At 38.3% G+C, this 8,191-nt stretch overlaps 1 non-coding gene across 1 annotated transcript; it reads left to right on the top strand.

Annotated features, from left to right (window-relative positions):
- The first annotated feature begins 371 nt into the window (after positions 1-371).
- TRNAK-CUU lies at positions 372-444 on the top strand. Its single transcript has one exon. It is a non-coding gene; the product is annotated as a tRNA-Lys (tRNA).
- Positions 445-8,191: the final 7,747 nt, after the last annotated feature.

Genomic DNA, 8,191 nt, shown 5'->3' with positions numbered 1-8,191 from the left:
GATGTTGTGTCTGGCCACGGAGGTGTCGAGGACGTTCTGGGTCCCCGGAGCTGCAGGGGTGAGCGCTCTGCCAGCAGAGATCTCCGGGATAAACAGCAGTCACCCTACGCTCACTTCCGCTTCGGGGTCGTTTGCATCAGTCCCCTTCATCGCTCACCGCTAGAGGGCCGTTTATATACTTTTTAAAATAGTATAAGTTTCCATGCACACAATCAGAAATGAAACACAGTTTTGAGAGTAGTTAAAAAAGAAAAAAAAAAGAAAACTTTACCGAAAAAATTATGAGAAAAAATTTACATGCAAGTCTTAAAACAGGTTAAAATAATCTTGATATTTTTGAAAGGACCTAAGAAAAAGACAGATCATCAACTGCCTGGCTAGCTCAGTCGGTAGAGCATGGGACTCTTAATCCCAGGGTCGTGGGTTCGAGCCCCACGTTGGGCGGTTGCTTTATGATGTCTTTCCAACGTGATATCAGTTCTCACCATCTTTAAAAAGTGACCTCAAACCAAAAGTTCTTGTTTTCAAACAATACATTAAAAACTACTAAAACTGAACAAGTTTAAAAAGGAAACATTAAAACTAGAAAACAATTTCAGATTATAAATACACAGCTAAAGAGTATATGTGTAGAGAAGTATTTGTTACTGAGTGGTCTATTTGAAAGGCAGTGGAATGCCAAAGGTTAAGAGATAGAGGACATGAAAAATTAATGAAATTGTAGGGTTGAAGTGATCTCTGTCAAGATGTTTGAAATGCATAGTTTTTACTTTATGCTCTGCCATACGCGAAAATTAGTTTGGATATCAGCTTTGATTCACAGGGTTTCCTATGCATATTCATTTCATATCCTTGAATTCCTCTAAGTAAATTAATTTACTTTGGCATATGGGAAGGGCTTGTGGTTTTTATGGGCTATTTAAACCACTGTGGCTTCTCTGGTGGCTCAGATGGTAAAGCGCCTGCCGGCAATGTGTGAGACCCGGGTTTGATCCCTGGGTTGGGAAGATCCTCTGGAGAAGGAAATGGCAACCCACTCCATTACTGGTAGGCTACAGTCCATGGGGTTGCAAACAGTCAGACACAACTGAGGGGCTTCACTTAAACCACTGTAAGATTGTTTTAGTGATTAGTTAATCAGGTAGCTATTGTGGACAGACACAGGACTTAATCCTTTTTTTCCTAAGTTAGTGATCCAAACTGCAGCAATTTTGGAGTCTCATATTTCATTTAATATCCTGTGATAAACCATAATGGAAAATAGTAAAAAAAGAAGGTAAATATACGTGTCTGTTTGAGTGCTGAGTGATAGTCGCTCAGTCAGACTCTTTGCAACCCCATGAACTGAGGCACCAGGCTCCTTTGTCCATGGAATTCTCCAGGCAGGAAAGAATACTGGAGTGGGTTGCCATTTCCTTCTCCAGGGGATCTTCCTGACCCAGGGATCCTGCATTGCAGGAAGATTCTTTACCATCTGAGCCACAAGGGAAGTATGTGTACATACATGTGTGTGTATATACATGTATATGTATGTATAACTGAATCAATTTGTTGTATAGCAGAAATTAACACAACACTGTAAATAAACTATAACTCAAAAAAAAAAAAAACAAAAAAAAACCCTTCAAAGCAAGTAATTATCTTTTCATTAGTATGTTTCCCTAAAAGAACTCAATTCCTTAGGTCAAAACTTTGCTTTTATGTTCACAAATGAAAATTCTTTTCTTGTCTTAAATATTTTCTGTATTCCCTGCAATTCTCAAACATTCTCCACACTGACCATATGTTATAATCATTAATTCAAGATACAGTTTCAGGCTTTGGAAGAAACACATGAAAAATTTCACAATAAAAAATGAAGATCCCTAAATACTTCTGTTGTTACAAAGGAATATTTAATCTCTAGGTGATGGTAGGTGAAGTAGAATTTTTAAAAAGGCAACTCGGCCAGAGAAAAAGCAAGCTAGTAAATTGATGAGGAAGTCAATGAAGATATATTTACTTTTAAATATACATCCATTTTTTAAATTAAAGATCATTGTTATGGGTTGAATTTGAGTCCTCCTGATAGTCATATGCTGGAGTTTTAACCCCTAGGACTTCAGAATGTGACCTTATTTGAAAATAGGGTTGTTACAGATGTAATTAGTTATGAGGTCATATCAGAGTAGATTGCATTTTTAATCCAATTTGACTGATGTCTTTATAAAAGGGGGAAATATGGACACCCCATGCACACAGAAATGCACACCTAGACGCATGGGAGAATGCCATGTGAAATAAAGGCAGAGATCAGGGTGATTCGTTTATAAGCCAAGGGATGCCAAAATTTGCCGGCAGACAACTAAAAGCTAGGGGAAAATCCTGAGACAGATTCTCCCTCAGGGCCCTCAGAAAGAACCAAACCTACCAGCACCTTGATCCTGGATTTCTAGCCTCCAGAACTGTGAGGCCACATTTTGTGTTTAATCATCCAGTTTGTGGTATTTTGTTATGATGGCCCCAGGAAACTAACATGATCATTGTTCTTTTGGGAGGTGATTTTGATTTTAAATTTATTTCAGTATACCTTATATTAAGTAGTTGTCATCATCTTCATTTCCCTTAATTTCCAAAGCTGTAGGAAAACAATGGTTTGGATGTGGACCTACATTCAGCTCAAGTGAGGACATTATGATCACAGCTCCATCAGAAGTAGCATTTAGAAATGACTGCAGTCTCAGACAACATTTTCGTATTGTTGACTGGTGATTCATTATGTTGGCTAATGATTTATAACAGTTTGTACCAAAAGAATGTTTTCAAAGATATACTAAATTAAACATTTTATTCTCCCATGGAATACTTGGAGACTTTATATTTAATTATTCAATAAATAAATCATTTTAAGAAACTGTGCTAATTCTCAGTGGTCCAGTTTCTTCAACAAGTAAATGGCAAGAAGAAGAGAGAGATAGAATGAATTCAATCAAATGAAATGCATGGACTGTGTTTGGATCCTGATTTGAACCAACCAGTCATAAGATTATAATCTGACATACACAATAGAATCAGAAGATCACATGAGACAATGCTGGGAATCTGAACACTGACTGGATAATTGAAGATATTAAGGAGCTATTTTTAAATGCAATAATGGTATTATTGTGTTTTTTGAAAAGCCCTTATTTTTTAGAGATATGTACTTACTTGTTTAGGAATGAAATAGACATGATATTTGGAATTTGTGTGTATTTTGCTAGGGGTGGAATAATTGGGTACCAAAGACACAAGATTGGCCATATGTTAATAGCTATGAGATGGCTGGATGGCATCACTGAATCGATGGATGTGAGTCTCAGTGAACTCCGGGAGTTGGTGATGGACAGGGAGGCCTGGCGTGCTGCGATTCATGGGGTCGCAAAGAGTCGGACACGATTGAGCGACTGATCTGATCTGATGGAGGCTCAGAGAGGAGTATGCCAGGGTTCATTGTACAGTTCCCTTTACTCTTGTTTATAGTTTTAAATTTCTATTCATTTACATACTGTCTCATTATGCAAAAATGAAAGTATCTTAACCTCCTTAGCCCAGTGATCAAATTTAGCATCACTAATGAGACAACCAGACATCATGTACCTCCTGATATGTTGCAATGACAAGTGCAGAGCATCACCTATAAATTGTTCTTGTCAAAAACTCTCAACTTAGATCTAATTGAGTCTTTAGATGTGACTTAAGTTTATAGGAAATATAGGAAAAGTGAAATGAGTTCAGTAACCCCATGAATAAACAGACAAATGCAGATTGTCAGACATTCAAAAGAATCAGTTTCTTCAAAAGGCAAATGTCATGAACCACAAATAATAAAGTATATGTGTGTGGATGGACTGTTTTTTGTGTCAAGGGCTCCCCTCTCACTCCCGTGGCAGTCCAGTGAAGCCAATGAACTGTTTTTCCAGAATGCTTTTAAATGCATAAAATATAAAAACAGAGGATTATAAAGAAAAACAATTATATTGAAATTATTGTTATTCTTGCTTAGTTGCTGAGTGGTGTCCAACTCTTTGCCACCCCATGGACTGTAGCCCTCCAGGTTCCTCGGTCCATAGGATTTTCCACATAAGAATATTGGAGTGGGTTGCCATTTCATTCTCTAGGGGATCTTCCTGATCCAGGGATCTAACCTACATCTCCTGCATTGGCAGGTGGATTCTTTACCACTGAGCCACCAGGGAAGTCCTGACACTCATGTACAGTTATGAAAATATTTTAAAATATGCTATAGTAAGGTACATGCTTCATTTTGGTGGCTCAGTGCTAAAGAATCTGCCTGCTAATGCAGGACATGTAGGTTAGGTTCCTGGGTCAGGAAGACCCCCTGGAGAAGGAAATGGCAACACACTCCAGTATTCTTGCCTGGAAAGCCCACATGGACAGAGGAGCCTGGTGGGCTACAGACCATGGTGTTGCTGAAAGTCCGACACAACTTAGTGACTGAACAACAAATATGATCTAGAAACAGGTCTAATAATTACAGTAATTTCAAAGTAATGATGACTAAATAGTATTTCTGAAATATACGCAAGAACTCAAGTGATACAAAACATCTCATTTTTATTGTGACAAAGCCACAGGTGCTAGCGATATTATCAGTTTTGTTATCTTCATTTATCATGAAAGTGAAGTCACTCAGTCGTGTCTGACTGTTTGAGACCCCACAGACTGTAGCCCACCAGGCTCCTCTGTCCATGGGATTTTCCAGGCAAGAGTACTGGAGTGGATTGCCATTTCCTTCTCCAGGGGATCTTCCCAATTTATCATGAAAGGAAATACTAAATTTCACTTTGAATTTGATGAAAATAAAGATGTATTTTTTTCCCCCATCCAAGTTCATGAACCCTTTGAATTGTATACAGGGACACCTACTTTAAGAACTTCCTGCCTAGATCTGAAAAGACTTTAAAATTTAACAACCAAATGCAATACCTTGTCATTTAATGGATCTTATTTTAACAAGCAATAAACAAACAGAGATAAAAATATTCTAGGAACAAGTGAGGAAATGTGAAATTGGAATGATATGAATTTAGGGAATTATTGTTAATTGTGTTGGGTATAATAACGGTATTGTGGTATGTAGGAGAGAATGCTTTTCTATTTTGGAAGTATATACTGAAGAAATCAAGTGTAATAGGTCCTGATGTCTTACACACATACAAACACAGATATGTATATATATGCCAAATATGGGAAAACATTCACAATTGTTGAATTGAGATGATATGTAATATATTGTTTTTTCTACTTTCCTGTATGTTTGAAATTTTCATAATAAAATATAAAATAAAGTGATTTAAAAAATATTTTTTATGGTATAGACATGATAGGGACTTCCCTGGTGGTCCAGTGGCTAAGACACTACATTCCCAATGCATGGAGCAGGGGTTTTAGCTCTGATCAGGAAACTAGAACTCACATGCTACAACCAAGAGTTTGCATGCCACAACTAAAGATCCTGTGTGCTGCAACTAAGACCCGGTGCGGCCAAATGAATACATAAATTAATTAATTTAAAAGACTCTCTGTTTAAAAATATAGATATGGTAAAGTGCATGATTCATAAGTGTACAACTTGATGAATTTTTACATTTGTAAACACCCATATAATCACATCAGGTTAAGGTTTTAGAACATTCCCAGAACCCTGAAGTCCCTAATGCCCCTTTCTAGTCAATTCCTCTTCTTCACCAGTTAACCACTTATCCTGATTTCTAACACCATTGTTAAAGTATATTGTCTTTAATGTCTGGCTTCCTTTACACAAACGACTTACTCTTATATTAAAACAAGTGTTTACAGACTGGTAATACTATGTATGGTAAAGATGTGGGAAAACAAGCTCTCTCTTTAACTGCTGGTTGAAATGTAAGTAGATGAAGGCTTTCATAAGCTTAAAATGTCCAGTCTTTGACTCAGTCATTCTGCACATAAGGTCCTAAAAATATAAAAACAATGTGCACAAAGGTTAAGGTTGAAAGGCATGTATTTCTAACAATGAAAAACTGAAGGCAACCTAAATGTCCGGCAACAGAACTAAGGTTAGATGCATGCAAGTGGAGTCACTTCAGTCGTGTCCGACTCTTTGTGACCCTATGGACGGTAGCCCACCAGCCTCCTCTGACCGTGGGATTCTCCAGGCAAGAATACTGAGTGGGTTGCCATTTCCTCCTCCAGGGCATTTTCCCCACCCAGGGATCAAACCTGTGTCTCTTATGTCTTCTGCATTGGCAGGCACTAGCCTGCTAATTTACCACTAGCACCACCTAGGAAGCCCAAATTTAGATAAATATGATCTATTTATACTATAGTATGTCACGAATAGTTAAAAATGTGAGAAGGACACATAGGCAATTGGAGTGACCTCTAAGCCATATCATGAAGTTAAAAAAGAAGAAGACACAGAACAATATATATAGTCCATTTATAGAAAAAGAAAAAGCAATTAGGGAGCATAGAAAAGTGTCCATGCAAAATGATGGGGGTGGGGGTGGGGGAGTAAATGAGGGAAAATAAAAGGAGTCCTTACCTCAACTTTTGCCCTGTATTTTATATCTCTGAATTGTTGCATCGTGGATGACTCAAATATTCAAATAGGACTTGAATAATTAAAACATAAAGCAAAAACTTTGATTTTAATATAAATGGAGAAAGAACACAATGTGGATGCTAAGACACTCAAACAACTTATAAGAGTAGTACCTTTGATGGGGAAGGGGCAGATAAGGGACTGAAGTATGAAAGACACTTTTCACTGTCTTCATTTTTATATTAAAAATTGAATTATTGGATTACTTTAAAATATTTTGTATTCAAAAAATTTTAAAAAAAGAAGTGTACTTCAGAGTTTTGGTGGTCACAAAGACGGGTCACAGAGAGGCCCTTGCCCCCTTTTTGTGTACTCTAAGAAGTAGTGCAGACCAGATTCTGTACAGAGAGACGGAGTGAGGATTCTTTGTGGGTTTCTGTGGTCAAAGAAGGGGTTGTGTTAAAGGAAGATTGAAGGAGAACTTGGAGTCAGATAAATAGAGACGGGTCTGGAATTCATTGGGTGCATAATATGTTCAGGGGAGGGTTTAGAAAAGGCATGGAGACAAGAATGAAGCCTGGAGGAAGGGTGGGGACTGTTTGTGGAGGGACTTAAAATGCCAAACTAAGTACTTTGGGATTTATCCTCCGTAATATTTGTTGAGCACCAATTCAGTGTTCAGTGCCTCGCTAAGCCTTTCCACGAAAGGAAGGTGTGTGCGTGCTCAGCCGTGTCCAGCTCTTAGCGACCCCATGGACTGTGGCCCACAAGGCTCCTCTGTCCATGGAATTTTCCAGACAAGAATACTGGAGTAGGTTGCCATTTCCTCCTCCAGTGGATCTTCCTGACCCAGGGATTGAATCTGCTTCTCTTGTGTCTCCTGCATTGGCAGGCAGATTCTTTACCACTATGCCACCTGGGAAGCCCTTTCCATGCAATTTCATAGTAAATCAATGGAAAGGTGCTATTGTTCTCCCCATTTTGCAGCTGAGTAAATTACAGACTTTTGGAACAGGGGTATGACAAGATGAAATTCATCTAAATTGCGTGTATATTCAATAATAGCTGAAAGAAAATAGGTGACAGAAAATTGCACAAATAGGGGTGTGCAGAGCCCTGACATCAGTATAACAATGATAGGGACACAGTAAAGGAACAAACAGTAAATGATTAAATAGTTAATCCCATTAGGGGATTGTAAGTAAAGAAAAAAGTATGGGAGACCTCTGTAAGTTAATGATTACTCAAGAAAGCAGTTCTTGACCATAAAACCAAGCAGGCTGGCTTAGCAACAAAAACTATGCATCGGAAGCATGGGACATGCCCCAACCCAATAAAACAATGGTGGCATGAGACCCATATTCTGCCCAGTGAGCTCAATAAGTTAATGATCCCTAGGACATACTCTCTGCGTGCACACACACATACAAAAAACAATAAATATGGAAAGGTGACACTTCAAAGTAAAGACCCTCATTGTACTGACTTGAAAAAATTTTTCCATAGTGCGATGACAGTCCTGGCTTGACCAAGGGAGAAAACTCCCTTGCCCAACCTGGAGAAGAACTGATGATGGAAATATGATGCCTACTCAAGAATGAGGAAGAAGGTGGTCTTTCCTGC

The sequence above is a fragment of the Bos indicus x Bos taurus genome, chromosome 21, assembly GCF_003369695.1.
Source record: "Bos indicus x Bos taurus breed Angus x Brahman F1 hybrid chromosome 21, Bos_hybrid_MaternalHap_v2.0, whole genome shotgun sequence".
Lineage (NCBI taxonomy): Eukaryota > Metazoa > Chordata > Mammalia > Artiodactyla > Bovidae > Bos > Bos indicus x Bos taurus.
This window is presented reverse-complemented; position numbering and strand designations above follow the sequence as displayed.